Source organism: Peromyscus eremicus, chromosome 8a (assembly GCF_949786415.1).
Source record: "Peromyscus eremicus chromosome 8a, PerEre_H2_v1, whole genome shotgun sequence".
Taxonomy (NCBI): Eukaryota; Metazoa; Chordata; class Mammalia; order Rodentia; family Cricetidae; genus Peromyscus; species Peromyscus eremicus.
Window position 1 is genome coordinate 72,959,816 of NC_081423.1, and position 16,692 is coordinate 72,976,507.

A 16,692-nucleotide genomic window follows, 5' to 3' on the forward strand; every position below is an offset into this window, starting at 1 on the left:
TTAATACGTTTGTAGCAAACCAAAGAAGGCCAAAATAAAAGAACAGAACACGAAGAAAAAGACAATTGATTTGAAAAAGTAGAATTTCTACAAATGAAAAATGCGGTGACTGAAATGAAAATGGAAACATTGTCAAACAGTTGGCCTGCTCTGACGTAAGATGGATACAGGAATGAAGAGGTGGCCACGAGAGAACAGCACAGGGAGATAAAAAAAATGAACGAGCCACCAAGATACACATAGCTGCACAGAAATGCCAGCTACCACTACTGGGATCCGCAGAGGAGAGTATAGAGAAGTTGGGGTATGGGATGAGTAGGTGGGGGAGGAAACAGAAAATGAGAGGGGCGGGGGGGGGGGGGGGAAGCACAGGAAAAGAAGATGGAACTCAAACTTTCAGCAAACATGTAAAGTAGCACAAGGTAAGGCCTGAATTTTGTTTAAGAGGTAGATAAGAGATATTGATTAATTTTGGTGTTGCTTAATTGTGCATATAAAAACAAGGGTATGAACTCCCAAATGTCCCAAATAAGAAAATGAACTATGCAAAAAAATGTGAGTATGATATTTAGGTAGGCATTTCACCAAAGAACTGCTACCAAATAACATGGAAAGACATTCAGTATCATTGCTCCTTGGCATAATATAAATTAAAACCAGAATGAGGTGTCATTATATATCTGTTAGAATGGCTAACAGTAAATAATTGGTCCACGTTAGGAAGGTGGCTCCATAGGAAAAGGTGCTTGCTGCCAAGCCTGGTGACCTGAATTCAATCCCCAGAATACACATGATAAAAGGAGTAAGCCAAATCCCACAGCTGTCTTCAGACCTCTACACATGTGTTAATGGCATGTACACACACACACACACACACACACACACACACACACACAAATAAATAAATTAACAGACAAACAAATAAATAAGTAATTTTTAAAGGAAAAAATAGAAGCCTGATCAAAGTGAGTGTTGGCAAGGCTGTGGAGGAGCTAAGACTTTCTCTCTCTCTCTCTTTCTCTCAAGTTCTCTCTGCTGGTGGGAATAGAAATGGTCTAAACTTTGGGAACCTCTTGATAACTTCTTAAGAAGTTAAACACATTAACTATCATCCAACCTAATCTTTCCATACCTAGATATTCCACCAGAAGAAGTAAAGTATTATTCATACTATAAACTACACACGCATCTTTATAGCAATGTTTGCATGGGCAGATAATTAGCAATAATTAAGATGTTCTTCAGTGAGCTATCAGATAGACCACATTTTGATAACCCATTAGTGAAACACTAGTCAGTAATAAAATCTCAAATGATGAATGTATTGGGCTGGGAATGTAACTCAATTGTAAAGTATTTACCTAAGATGTGTGATGACCCAGGTTCAATTCCCAATGTGTGTGTGTGTGTGTGTGTGTGTGTGTGTGTGTGTGTAACTCTATTCATTAAAATCATATAGTACCCTAAAAGACTTGTTCCGTCTCCAATTTCCTGTACCTATGAGCACACGCAGTGATCCAGATCTTGGCTTCTATATGCCGTCTCTGCTAAATACTTGGAACACTAGGTTTGAATGGGGAACTTATAAACATGGGGATATTGTGTGCCTGAAACTGAGGAGACATTCAAAGAATACTGGAATCATGTCTAAAAATATACAGGAGCTGGCTTGTGGGAATATTCATGAGCAAAATTCTGGGGAATGTGACATCAAGGAAGAATAAGAATTTAAAAAGAAATTTTGGGGCTGAGGAGATGGCTCAATGTTAAATTGCTTGTCACACAAGTGTAAGGACCTGAATTCTATCCCTAGCAGCCATGCAACAAAAATAGGCATGCTGGGACACACTGAGATCTCAGGCCTGAGAGGACAGAGGTAGATGGCTGCCTAGTCTAATCATCAGGCCCCAGGTCCCAGTGAGAAACCCAGTGAGAAAGATGATGGGGAAAAATAAAAAATAATAAATGAATAAATGAAAACAAACAAACAAACAAGGTGAGGCCAGCAAGATCAATCTGCAGAGAGAAGTTCTGAAGACCCGAGTTCAATCCCCAGAATCCACACTAAAAAGAGAGAACTGACTGACATATATATGTATACCAACTGACATCCACATGTGTGTCATGACATATACACCAAATCATACAAACACACACACACACACACACACACACACACACACACACACACACACACAAAACTAATAATAAATAATATTTTTTAAAAGATGGATGTTTTCTAAGGAGCAGCATCTGAGGTTGACCTTTAAACTACAAATGTACATGGACACATGCATACCCACATACCCACACATGCTTAACACGAAACCCAGCTCCACAAATATCTGTGCCCACACATGCATACCTACACATACTTAACATGCAAACAGCTCAAAAATCATCTGTACCCATACGTGTATGCACACAAAATATCTGTGTTTATTGACTGAGGGAGAAGAAAACTGAATGGTAGTAATGAAGAGGAAGCTCCATCTCTGGATATGAATGCCAAATGACTGAAATAGAAATGAAAAAAATTAGAAAATTCCCTTTTCTCACCCTCAATGTTTTGTTAGATTCGGGAAAGGATCCCCACAGATGCTAAACTGTAACATGAAAGGTTGTGTTGATTATATCAGTCACCTCCAAGTGCCACCCACAGATTTCTTAATACCTACACACAGGCCTGGGTAACTCTATGGAGAGATGTGGTCATTATCACCTGATCACATATCAATAGTTTCCTAGATAATAGGATAACTAACATTACAGTTCCCTGAAATTGCACAATGAGAAGCTGACATCACCTAAGCATTTTTGCCAAATGTTTAACCTGTAACCAATCCAAAGACACCAATCAAATAGATTAAGCAGAAAATCTGCCAAGATACCTACTCTAATTAAAAAATAAAATCGATAAATTGAAACTGCTCCGTAACTCAAGAGAAATAACAAGTATATGTGACATATAAATTCTAGTTGGATTATAGAATTGCAAAACACTTTTGACATTTCTGGACTAATAAATGATATTTCAATATGAAGCTTTCAGATGTTGTTATAAAATTGTTCTTAATTTTTTAAAGCATAGAAATGATGTTGTCATTTGAGAGGATGTGACTTTCATTTTTGGGAAATGAGAGCTAAATTTCTCAGGGGATAAATACCATGCTCCCCCATGATTTGTCCTCAAATGTTTCACTTAAGGAAGTAAACATAAAAAAAATATAAACGGCAGATGAATTTAGAGCAAGGGCTTCCAGGTCTCTGTTGGTTTGTCCCTCCAATATTTTGATACATTCGAAAGTATTCTATTACAAATGTTAGGGGGAAATCCAGCAGTATGTTTTCCTGGGTGTTGTAGTTCCTTTTCCTGATTCTGGGATAAAATACCCTGACCAAGGCAACATCAGGCAGAGAGCAGGGTTATTTTGGTCACATTCCACAGTACATCCATCCTGGCAGGTAGTCACAACAGCAAGAGCTTAAGAGGATTGGTCACATCACAGTCCAGAACAGAATAATGAACTATGCCCACTTGCTAGTTTACCTGGATTTTAGGCAGTGCATGCAAAGGAGGCCTTGCTGCTATGGGTGCTAATCTGAGGACAACCTGATGAATACTGTATTATGCCTGTAGAGTTCAGTGCCCTGATTAACAACATCCTCTCTTCTAGACATGCATCAAATAATGGTCCTTTAATCTCCCAGATCTTTGGACCTTCTCATGGCCCCCTTAGATCACACAGCTTGAGAATTTTGTTCCTTGAGTAGGCAGGGTCTATGCTGCTGCTTAGCAGACAGGTAGTTACAGAAATGGACCATTAGCCATCATCAACCCTTAAAATTAAGGAATCAGAGTTACTCACTGGGGGAGATATTGAAGCAGGCTAGAAAGATGGAGGAAATTAAGAAGACATGGGAAGAGAAAAGATCTCCTGACCCTTAATCTGGCCAGAGCCTCCTGCTAGTTGAGAGCCAAGAATTCCAGCACAGGGCTGGTGAGATGGTTCAGCAGGTAGGAGCACTTGGCTCTCTTTTTGAGAAGCCCACACCTAATATTTGGGTGCTTCTTGACCTTGCCCTGAGTGCTTCTCCTTCTAGTAACTCTCATATTTCAACTTACATTAAATCCTAATAAACCTTAACTCAGCTTCATAAAAATAAATGTGTGAATGAATGAATATGGGAATAAATATGCCTGCATTTACTACAGCTGTCGGGAAAATTCTTTCACTAGGTGAGCAATATATACACACTCTCTATAAGGTCCCAACAAGAAACCAAAGTACAGTCCATGGCTGTTCACCCTGGGGGCTCAGTGAGCTTGCTAGGCATACTTACAAAGTGCAGGGAGATGTGATAGGCAGCAGCCTCAGGAGGAAGTCTACACCCATCTTCTCATGGAATCATAGCTGGAGACCCCTCAATTAAACTTCTCCAGACTATATCCTCTAGTCTCTTCTCCAACCTCCTGCCCTACACGCAATTAGGGTGAATTTATATATGAATGGCTGAGAGGAGTGACTGGATACTGAATTGAGGGTCCAATGACTCTCTCCATGTCCCTCCCCTTCTTTGAGAGAAGGCCAATAGTCCTCAGGCTCCATCTTGATAGAGTCTTGCATGGAAGTACAACTGATCTCACAAAGGTGGTGGAAGGTTTGCTCTTAAGATTGAGTTCTGCAAAACCATGATATTTGCTAGCAATCAATTTCCAATATCAAATTTCTTCCTGCTTAGTTACCCAAAGAGCATTTTATTTCCTCTGCACTGACACTTGATTAATAACTGCATTCATTGATTAAGATATTCAATACATCAGAGATGACCATTTTCATCAATTTAAACTATAAATCCAGTGAGATTTGGGCAGGAGAAAGGATATTCATGTCATGTGACACCAACTCTAAAATTCAGAGGAATGATCTAGAGATGAAGCACTTTTAAAAGGTCGAAGATTTTTTTTTAATTAATTAGTAGAAACCATTTCCATCAAGAAGCTGAGAAATGACTGAATTAATTGATATCACAGAGAAAAGGTGAGTGAAAATCAGCCCTTCTCACTTTCTGCTAGGATTTTTTTTCACAACATAGCACTGATTTGGAAGATGGATCCCCCAAACAGAGTTGTGGTAAGGAGATCTAGCACCCCATCACTTTAAGAATCAGGAAAACCATATTGAAATTTTTAGCCAACTTACTCAGTAATGGTATAAAATATTACCTGTCCCAAAGGGTCACTGAGTGGATGAACTAGAAAACACACCTCAAAGAGCTCTGTGAGGCAAAAGTCAGTACACCAGAAATTCCTTTTTAAAGACGCATTTTTTTGAGTGTTTTGTCTGTATATAGGTATGTGTACTAATGCATGCAGTGCCCAAGGTGGCCAGAAGAGGGCTCTGGATCCACTGCAACTGGACTTAACAGACCGTTGTGAGACACCTCTGACTAAATCCAAGCCTTTTGAAAGATCAACTAATCCTAACCCTGAGTCATTTGTCCAGCCCCAGAAAATTTTAGGCCCCATTTGCCATCCCAAACAGCTCTGCTCTGGTTGATTCACAGTGTACAATTGTGCTGAGGTTTGGATCTCAAATATTGCCTGCAAGTCTGTATCTTAAAGGTTTGGTCTCCAGTGCATAGTCCTACAGAGTGATGGTAAAACCTTTGGGTGTTAGGGCCTCTCAGAAGGAAGTTAGGTGCTAGAAGGCATGACCTGGAGGGGATGTTGAGAGCCTGCTCCCTTTCTCTTCCTCTTTGTTACTCAGCTTTCAGGAGGTGAACAGGTTTCCCCATGTGCTTCTGCCATGATGTACTGCCCAAAGTCATGGGGTCCAAGTAACCATGAAATGAAATCTCTAAAGCCAGGGGCTAAAGCAAGCCTTTTATTCCTTATGAGATGCATTGGAAAGCTGTTTTGTTTCAACAGAAAGGCACGTGACTCAGATAGAATGTTTACATCTTAAAATGCTCATAAAGTTTTGCACAATGGTTAGTATTGGACTTGTAAATTACTTGCAAGTTTTATCATGATGGGACGATGGAGAAGCATAAGAGAGTTAGCATGGGACTGGGGAGATAGCTTACTCTGTAAAGAGCTTGCTATATGGGCATGAAAACCTGAGCTCTATTCCCAGTGCCATGTAAAAATGCCAGGATGGTGGCATGTACTTTTAATTCCAGTGCTGGAGAGGTAGAAACTGGAGGGTTGCTGAGGTTCACTGGCTAGCCAGTCTAGCCTAATTGGTGACCTTGAGGCCAGTAAGAGATTCCATCCTAGATAAGGCATACATTGTTCCTGAGGGTAGTACCTGAAGTTGTCCTCTGGCTCTTACACACATGTGCATGTGCGTTCACATACACACAAATATGCACATACATCACACATTTCAAAAAGCCTGCTCCAGCTGGTCTCCAAGGCATACACAGTGACCTCTATAAACTAGCCAACCATAGTTTAACCATGTATTCTTTATGAGCCAGAAATTATGGAAAATGTTCATGTTTAATTCCCATGATGTCAGTCTGAAATCAATGCTGTTAGATTCTTTGGGTGATACAAGGAAAAAATGTAGGTTTTGAGAGGTTGCCATATAACAGGGTGGAGTCTGGGCTATTCTGCTTTAGAGCCCTCTCTCTCATGCTTAGGTCACAATGGATGTGGACTCTTCTAATCAGACTGTATCTACAAAGGCCTCTATGCTCAGTAGCTTTTCATGAGTCACCACAGCCATACAAGTGCAAACTTTCAAACTGAAAAACGATTCTCTTACGCCTCTTTAGCAGATTCTATTTTTATTCGCTCCGATACTTCCATGTTAGTAAACAACAGACACCTTAATGGAAGAATTAATTCAAGACAGTATCTGATAGCTCCTTCCTTTTAAATTTAATTTCTTTAAGGCCATAACAGCTGCCAGAGAACAGAAAGCGGCCATGAGCACAGATTTCTGACCTCAGCCAAGCGTCCCGGTGAGAACAGGACACAGCGGTTAAATATTATCCAGCCTACAGCTTTCATTTTACAGGTAAGAAAACCAAGATGCAAGGACTGGGGAGAAAGTTGTTTAATTGTTTTGATCGTTGAACATAGGCATCGGGAGAAAGGGCTTTGCAGTTTTGCCTATTAATACAAGTACTGTACATGAAACAGTCAATGAACCTGACAGTTGAAAGAGCCAGGATTATCTGAATCCTGGAAGAGATTCAGAGAATAAAGTCATCATCCACCTGCCTTCCAGGAAGGGGATTCCAGAGGCAGACTGGCTGTATTGTATTACCAAGTCCCTTCCGCTTCCTAATTACTGTGAGGGATCTGAGTCCAGCACCAGGACTTCTCAGCCCAAAGTGTAGAGTTTCACTCCGGCTGTGATTCTGAGCAAAATCACACACGAGTTAATCAGCATGAATACTAGCCTTTCCTTATACGCTTGAAGTTCTCTCTAATAAAACAGCTTCAAATTTGGGACAGAGCCTGGTGGGCTATCTTCCTCTGGGAATGTAGGCCATGCTCTGGGTAAATTCAGCAGTCCATCTGGAAAAAGGATCTCATTAGGGTCCCCTCTAATTGCTGTCTTGCTAGGGCCATGTGTCCATGAGGACAAACAAAATTTATCTGGATGTTTGGACACCTTCGATGACTCTCTTCTCCTTCCTTCAACCCCACCGTTGATGTAGCAATGGTCTCTACCCTTCCTCCTTCCTCTGCAGCTTGAACTCACTCATGTTTTTCTGTCTGTTTTGGCCACACTAAAGTAAGACCACCTTCACAGTTCCTCTTGACTTCTGATTCTGATCATCTCCTTGCTGGATCCGTTCCTCACTCAAGAGACTGGAGCAGCTAGCTTAAGGTGGCTAAGTAGATCATGCCATTCCTGTCCTTGCGATTTGTAATAGTTTCGTTTCTTTTGCTGTAAGAAAATAACCTGGCAAAAGCAACTTTAAGGGGAAAATGAGGTTTGTTGGGCTTACAATTTCAGGTCAGAGTCCATCCTTGTGGGGAAGTCAAGGCAGGAACTGGAAGTCACTAGTCACATTCACAGTCAATAGCAGAGAGAGAACGAATACACCTGTCCCAGCTTTGCGAGTTTATAAGGGGCAAGAATTCTGCCAAGAACAAACCTGAGAACCAGTGTGCCAGAAATTCTGGAAGAGTATTAATAGTGGTCTTACAGCATCTTTGCTTTGTGCTCTTTTTTATATTTATTTATTATGCATACAGTATCCTGCAGGCCAGAAGAGGGCACCAGATTTCATTATAGATGGTTGTGAGCCACCATGTGGTTGCTGAGAATTGAACTCAGGACCTCTGGAAGAGCAGTCAGTGCTCTTAACCGCTGAGCCATCTCTCCAGCCTCCTGTTTTGTCTTCTTAAATGAACATTTATTGACTACTTAATATTTGTGTCTGTGACTACATTTATTTCTCAAAAGTGCATTATCTCACTGTAACACTGACTTATGTGTTTCTATTTCTAATTTTCAATTTATTTTTGATACATTAACTAATTAGTTAATTTTGTGTGGCTGCACATGTGTTAAGGTCTCATGTCAGGGCAACTTGCAGAAACTGGTTCTCTTCTTCCACCATGTGGGTCCCAGAGATTGAACTCAGCATCAGGTTTATCAGAAGTCACGTTTACCCATGTGTCACTGTTTCCATTGGATGGGTGTGACTCTGCAGCACATGAACAGATCTATGGACAGAGGATTCAGATCTAGACCTTTCTATGCCTAGCTATTTCTTATAACTATGAACCTTATACCCTCACACATTTAGAGAGGTGACTATCTTTTCCTCCCTCAGTAATCTAAAGGGACACTAGCTGTACTTTCTAAAAATGACACAATACAATCTCCCTTCTCCCATAGTCTTTTATGACCTTAACCCTCCTCCAATGGTCTCCTGACTGTATAGTGGCAGATGCTCGTAATTAATCCCAGTGGATGAAGCAGTAGGATAATGAGTTCAAGGCCAGCCTGAGCTACATCGCAAGGCCTGCCTCAATTAATGGGGATTTCTGGGAATGCAGCTCAGTGGAAGAACAAAGGAGTGATATCCTGGGAGCTCTAAGACTGGGTCATAACTGATGGTACAGCTTCCTGTTTCTGCCAGAACTGGCTCTCAGAGCCCAAACACCACATCAAGAGGAAGCCCAAACAGCCTTCAATGAGGGTGTCTAGGAAAGGTTTAAAGTTTTTGGGCCCAGCCCTGGCAGAGGTCCCCACCAGCAGTTAGTATCAATGTTTCAAGCATAATGACCGTTGTCTCAAATTGGAGCACATCTTAGTTCAGCTTCTCCAGAGGAACAGAGTAGAATGAGTACATGCTAAAATTTATTCGACGGGCTTATGCAATATGGTCTGGGCAGCCCAGCAATGGCTTTCTTCACACTCGATGTGCTGAGAACCCAGTAGCTTCTCATTCTACAAGGCTGGATGCCTCAGTCATCACAGTCTGGTGCTGAAGGGCTTGGGGGGTTTCTGTGCTGTGGGATGTCCTATAGGTTGTGAATAAATAAAACGCTGATTGGAAATATAGGATAGGGGGACAAACAGAGAGGAGAGGCTGGGAGGTGGAAGTCTGGGGGAGACGCCAGCCTGCCATCCAGGGAGCAGCATGTAAAGGCAACAGGTAAAGCCACGGAACACGTGGCAACATATAGATTAACAGAAATGAGCTGAGTTAAGTATAAGAGCTAGACAATGGTAGGCCTGAGCTAATGGCCGAGCAGTTTAAATAATATAAGCGTCTGTATGTTTATTTTATAAGTGGGCTACGGGACTGCCGGGGCTTGGCGGGACCCTGAGAAAAAAACTCAAGCTACAGCTGGGTGCCTCAGCCATCACAGTCTGGTGCTGAAGGGCTTGGAGGGTTCCTGAAGAACCTCTGGTCTTCAGTCCACATCAAAAGCCTGAAGAACCTGGGTTCTGATACCAGTGAAGGGGTACAGCAGCAGCAGCAGCCTAGAATAACTTGTCAACAAGAGGAAAGGCAAGCAGGCAGAGGCCTCACTCCTTTCTTTCACTTCCTTTTATCTGCGTTATCACCAGAAGGGGTCACCCACACTCAGGATAGGTCTTCCTGATTCAAATAACTTGATCAAGAAAAACCCCTCCCAGGTGTGTCCAGAGGCTTGCCTTTTAGTCGATTCCCGATCAGTCAAGCTGACGACCAAGATCAACCATCACAGAGCCCTTTAGCCCGCTCCTCCACATCCCCTTGACATATCTCAAGCCCTGCAGAAAAGCTAGCTGTCTCCACCGTGCTCTGCCTAAATTACACCTCGGTACTTTTAAGCCGCCAAGACCTGGGTTGGGATTTTTTTATGCAGCAAGATAACTGAAAGAAAAGATGCACATCCTATACACCTGCTGCACTAGAGATGAAAAAGTGGACATGGAGAAAAAGAACTTTTTAAAAAGAAAGAAAATCTTATTAGTGTGTACCTTCAGAGGTTTTTGCTTCATTCTTTAAATTATGTGTGTCTGTGTGTAAGTGTGTACATGTGAGTGCAGTCACCCACATAGGTCAAAAGAAGATATAGGATCCCCTGGAGCTGGAGTTACAGGCAGTTGTGAGTTGTCTAGTGTGGGTGCTGAGAACATAATTCAGGGTCACTGCAAGAACAGTACGTGCTCTTAATCACTGAGACATCTTTCTAGCCCTGTGGGGTTGTTTCTTTTATTTTGTTACTATTTTTATTTTGATATAGTCTCGCTAAGTAGGAAAGGCAGACCTTGAACTCACAATTTTCTGCCCTCCATCTCTCAAAGTCTATGATTACAGGCATGAGTTACCATGCTCAGCTACCTGTAGGTATTCACATATATCATGGGTATTAATATCAAGAAAAAAAATATTATTGACTTTCCCTGTGTAACACAGAGTATGTTTATAGCCTCTCTCACCAACGTCTCTGCCTGTTCCTGGATGTGTAAACATTTTGGAATAAAAACATACATAATCTTTATTGTTGTTTAAAATATGCATCTCCAGTTCCTTTATACTTTTTTTTTTTTTTACATTTGTTTGTGTGTAGAGGATGGACACGTGTCGTAGCACTTATATGGAGGTCAGAGGACAACTTGTGGAGTCCGTTCTCTCCATGTGGGTCCCAGGTACCAAATTCAGGTAACCAGGCTTGGCAGGCAGCATCTTTACCTGCTGAACCATCTTCCCAATCCTGCATCTTCATTGTTAAATACTGTACTTTAGCCTTTATAAAATGTCTGAGAGAACGATTTCAGTGCTTAATTCTCACACTTTCAAACTGTGTCTCCCCTATCCTGGAGTAAGAAGTTTAAAGTGTAAGTTAAGAAATGTGCATTCATGCTAAAAATTTGTTAATTGCTTGACCTTTAACCTTGGGCAGGATGGCTTGATTTATTTTTGTTCTCTTCTTAAAAACCTCAGCTTTTCACAGGAAGTTCTACTTTCTCTCACATTCAGCACTTTTGTCTGGGTATATCCAGGGCTGTCTTTCTTTCGTTCCTCCTCCATGGATCTCTTTAAGTGTCAATCATACTTCTTTACCTCAACTTTTCCTTGTCTTACTTTTATTTTTGGCTTATGTCCACTCAGTCCGTCTCTTTCCCTGAAATTCCTGCTTTTCATAGACTAATTGTCTTGAATTATGATCCCATCTTTTTCTCATATCTTCACATGTTCATATTTTTTCTTCTTCATGACTATTGACATTTTCTTGAGACAACATGAAATATTTAAATATGTTCCATGATTTTAGTAACTATTCCAATGCAATGTAGTAGCATATGATAAGCAGTGCAGGAAATGGAAGGAACAAGAGAAATGTTTAGTAACAGTCTACATCCATTGCGATCTGAGTGCTACAGTACCACTTTTAGCTTCCAATATTATCTTCTTATGAGTGTTGATTCTAATCACCAACATCTCTTTGTAGAGATAAGACATGAGGGTTTTTTTTTCTGGGGATAAGGTTTCTCTGTATAGCCCTGGCTGTCCCAGAACTTGCTCTGTAGACCAGGCTGGCCTCAAATTCAGAGACCATCCTGTAGAGAAACTTTATTTAAAAACAAAGAACAGCTGGAATCAGATTCAATGTGTAACTTTAGAGATTCAGGATTGATCTGCAGTGGAAACCTGCCGGTATTTCTGATGAACCATAAACCATGTACTGACGTAGAAAGAGTTTTACATGTATTGTAAATGTTGAAATCACAAGTGTGTAAAATCCAAAAATCACACATTTTAAAAAGTGGTGTATAGCATATCTAGTGTATGTGTTTGTATTATGCATGTGTGTGTGGTGTATATGTGTGTTCATGGATATGCATGAGTGTGCACTTGTAGAGACCACAGACTGACGCTGGGTGGCCTCCTCTATTGCTCTCTACCTTATATTTTGAGACAGGGTCTCTCACTAAACTCAGTTGGACTTGCTGGCTAATGAGCCCCAGGAATCTTCTTATCTTCCCTCCTTCCAAGCACTTTATCCAGTGAGATATTTGCCCAGACCCCTGCTGCATATATTTTATATCTTTGTACATACACACACACACACACACACACACACACACACACACACACACACACACAGAGTTAACCTGCATATATAGAATAGATACCATTTTCAATCTCATGAGAAAATTTAATTGTGCTCAGGAGGGGTTAGAAACAATAAAAGACAACAATAATGACGACAAAGTGTCTGTTAGTCTAAACCTTCAGCTTGCTTGTTAAAAAAATTAAACAATAATCAACACAATACAAAATTTAATAATCACTACTTTTAAAAAAAAAAACCTCTCTCTCTCACAGGAAACAAGTCCTAACCATAGCCTAAAAGAAGTAAAGTTTGGTGTGTGTGTGTGTGTGTGTGTGTGTGTGTGTGTGAATGTGTTGTGTGTAGGTGCATTAGTGTATACTATGTATGCATGCATATGGAGGCAAGAGATTGGTATCGAGTATCTTCATTTATCACTTTCGACCTTGTTTTCTGAAACGGTCTTTCACTGAGCCTGGAGCTCCAGGGCTCAGGAAGATGGACTGGCCAGCAAGCTTCAGGAATTCTGCCTCCCCAGTAGAGGGCTGCAAGCACATGCCATTACACTCAGCTTTTTACATAGGTGCTGGGATTTAAACTCATGCTTACAGGGCAGGCACTTTCCCAACTTAGCCACCTCCCCTGCCCCCCAAAGGGACAGTATTTTAAGTTCAAAAAAGAAGAAGCATGTACTCCAGTATCGGACAGGTAAGAAAATAAAGCTTAGTCTTGACTTCGTAGGAAGTGACAGAATCATTCAGACTGTCTCTTGTCAAGTACAGAAGCTGCAAAGAGAACAGTCAGGAGTTGCTTAATTTCTGAAGCCTGTTTCCGGGTTTACAGTGGGATGGTTAGTGGCAGCACATGGGGTATCAAGTCCACATTTGCCTGCTAATGGGGCTCCTCTGAAAGCTGAACTCAATCGGAAGCAAACTCTGGTACAGAGAGCGTGGAGATCTATAGATCAGCCAGTCACAGTGATGGGATAACAGGCCACAGTGATGGGATAACAGGCCACAGTGCTGAGATAACAGGCCACTGTGATGGAATGCCCAGAGTGTAAACTCAAGTTATAAAACAGTCAAATGGATCCAGAAAATGAGCAGAGAGAGTGAGAGAAAAGTCCTCCTGTGAGACAATAGGTAACTGGAGAGTGTGTTCTACTACATGTGTTATGGGTGACAACCACCTTTACAACAACTGGATAAGATTCCCTACCAACTCTGGGGATTTTGAGCTTTCCCAAATAAAGTTTGCTCATTTCCTATCGCTGATACTGGGATTCGGGAATCAAGGAAACAGCCATGCCAGCACAGAGTGGAAAAGAACTAGTCAAAGAACAGTATGGTCAATCCACCCAGGACACAGAAATCAGACAGACCTGAGGAAGAGGACACCCCTTCAAGCCAAGCTCAGTCCTTTGTAGGTGGACTGAGACAGGGATGGGCATTAATCTTTCAGGACATTCATAGTGTATTATACAGCAGTGTGCTCATGACTGTCAGACAATTATGTCAGCCTCATTGGATAATGGGGTTTGGTTATTTTTAATAATGTTTTCTGTATTTATAATCTTCTACATTAAAGAATCACCCTGGATGCTGTTAAAGAGGGTTGCATTGCTTGGGTGGACCTGGGTGCTCAGTGTTATCCAGGCTTTAGGAGAGACCATGAAAGCACAACAGTGGTGTCCCCTAAGACGTGCTGCCTTCCCCAAGGCTGGGCTTGTAACAGCCCTTCCATACACTTGCCTCCCGTCATCCTATATGGTAACAAGGTTGGTGTTATTGTCGAATTTTCCAGATGAGTGACAGGCACAGAGACATTATCATCCACAGTCATCTTTTAAGCCAACTAAGATCCAATAGTTTCTCTGAAAAAGTTTTTGTAGCATGAATCTTAAAGAGTCTTATTAATGAAATCAAACCTGAGGCTAGTTATTGGGGTGAATGCTGAAAGGTCAGAGAAACAGAACAAGCCACAGCCAACCTCACCTTGCTGGTTCCTCAGCTGATCCTCTTTCCTCAGACTGGATACCTCTGAGTCCTCATCCAGAATGAATCTCAGCTGAACTGCTGCTTGAAATCCTGAAAGCTTAACCAGCCAAATGCTTAACCAGCCAAATGCTTCTAGTTCCTGGTCTTCACACCTTATCTACCTTTCTGCTATCTGCCATCACTCCCTGGGATTAAAGGCTTGCTTTCTGGGATTAAAGGTGTGAGCCACCATGCTTGGCTGTATCCTTGAACATATGGATTTCTGCCTCTGGAATGCTAGGATTAAAGGTGTGTGCTACCACTGCCTATCCTCTATGTTTAATATTGTGGCTGTTCTGTCTCTGACCCCAGATAAGTTTATTAGGGTGCACAATATTTCAAGGAACACAATACTACCTCAAGTTTTTTTTCGTTTTATTTTTACTTTGTGCATATGGGCATTTTGTGTGCATGTGTGTCTGTGTATCACATACTTACAGTGTTATAGAATATCACATACTTACAGGGTTATAGATGACTTACCAAGTGGGTACTGGAAACTGAACCAGCATCCTCATGGAAGAGCATCAGTGCTCTTAACCACTGAACTACCTCCCCAGCCCCTGGTACAATATAGCTTTAGCTGTAGGCATCCAAAACCCATCAAGTGAGTTTTGCTCAAATATGTGTCATTGGCCTCACTGTGTATCAGGTACGGAAGATAATGGAGAAGTTTTGTATGTCCTGTGCTCTTGAGTAGCTCCTAGTCTCTCAGATTAGAATGGATAAAGAAATACCTAACTTCTACCCTGTTTGGTGAGGGCTGTAGCATAAGTAAGCACCAAGCAAGGGTCTCGATTCAGGGAAGTTTTGCTCTTTGGGGTGATTTAGTCCAGTCTGAAGACATACGGTTGTCACAACTACAGGGGCTGGGACTCAGTAGCACTGAGTAACAGCTAGTATTGCCATTTGTTATTCTGGAAGAGCATTTTAGCTCTTCATAGTTTAGCAATTTTGAGGCTCAGATAGAGAAGAGCTGGCATAGAGCATCATGGGACCAGAAGGTGCCCAGATACATGTAGCCTGCAGATGGAAGAGAACTTATCAAGGAAGATGCCTTAGAAGCAGAGCCTGACCAAGATAGCCAAAGAGAGACACACAAACAGCATCTTCGGTGATCAAGAATAGGAACACAAAATGCCGCGTTGAGATTTGTGCGTTGAGATTTGTAATGGGAACCAACCTGGGTCTGAGGCTGGAGACTGAGAGGCCAATTCATGGTGCCCGGTCAAGGAAGGAGGATCTCTTCCTTTAATAACATGGGAAAATGGGTGGGTTTTCAACGAGGGAGTGACATGGTTAAATGCACATACATGTTTAACTTGGAATATTAATGTGGGACAAAATGTGCAAACTTCATATGAATAAAGAAATGCGAGTTCCTGGCTTCTTCACACACACACACACACACACACACACACACACACACACACACACACATTCCCCAAATATCCTAAAGGAGCAACACAGTGAACCACGGCTGTGTATCATACAGGGATCTAATGCATTGAACAGAGCCACACAACAGCGCTGTGTCTCTTTTCTGGATCCTGTGGGCGGAGAGAGGTAATGCAGTTAGGAAATGCACACTCCCTGTGACCAGAGCACACCCTCTTGGCAGCCTATTGGGGGCCCAGTGGCTTCTACAAAACCCGTGGAGCTCCTCTGTCCAGAAGTCTTGTTGGTAGAGGGAGGACAGTTTCCTGTTCCCAGAGAGCTTCACCCTTGGGCTTTCCGACCCCTCCTTCCTAGAGCTGACTACTCTGGTGTCCTGTCACATAAAACTGTGAACTGAGGTCTCCGACTTACGTCATGTCAGTCACAGCAGGGTGGGGCTCTGTTAGTGTGCATTCTGGCCCCTGGAGCTTGACTTTTGGATTGGTTTTGCAGCCTGTTAGGTGATTTGACAGTCCACACACACCCTTAGTGTGTCAACTTATGGTCAGCAAGATCGGATATCAGGGCGCAAACGTTGTGAACCTCAAGTGTCTTGCAGAACTGAAGAAAACGTTCGTACTGTAGTTAGTCTGTGAACCAGCCTCCTGCATGGAAATAGATGGCTAATCTCACAGTACAAGGTCAATGGCTTTGCAGACAGATGATGCACCAGAGGTTTGTTTTGTTTTG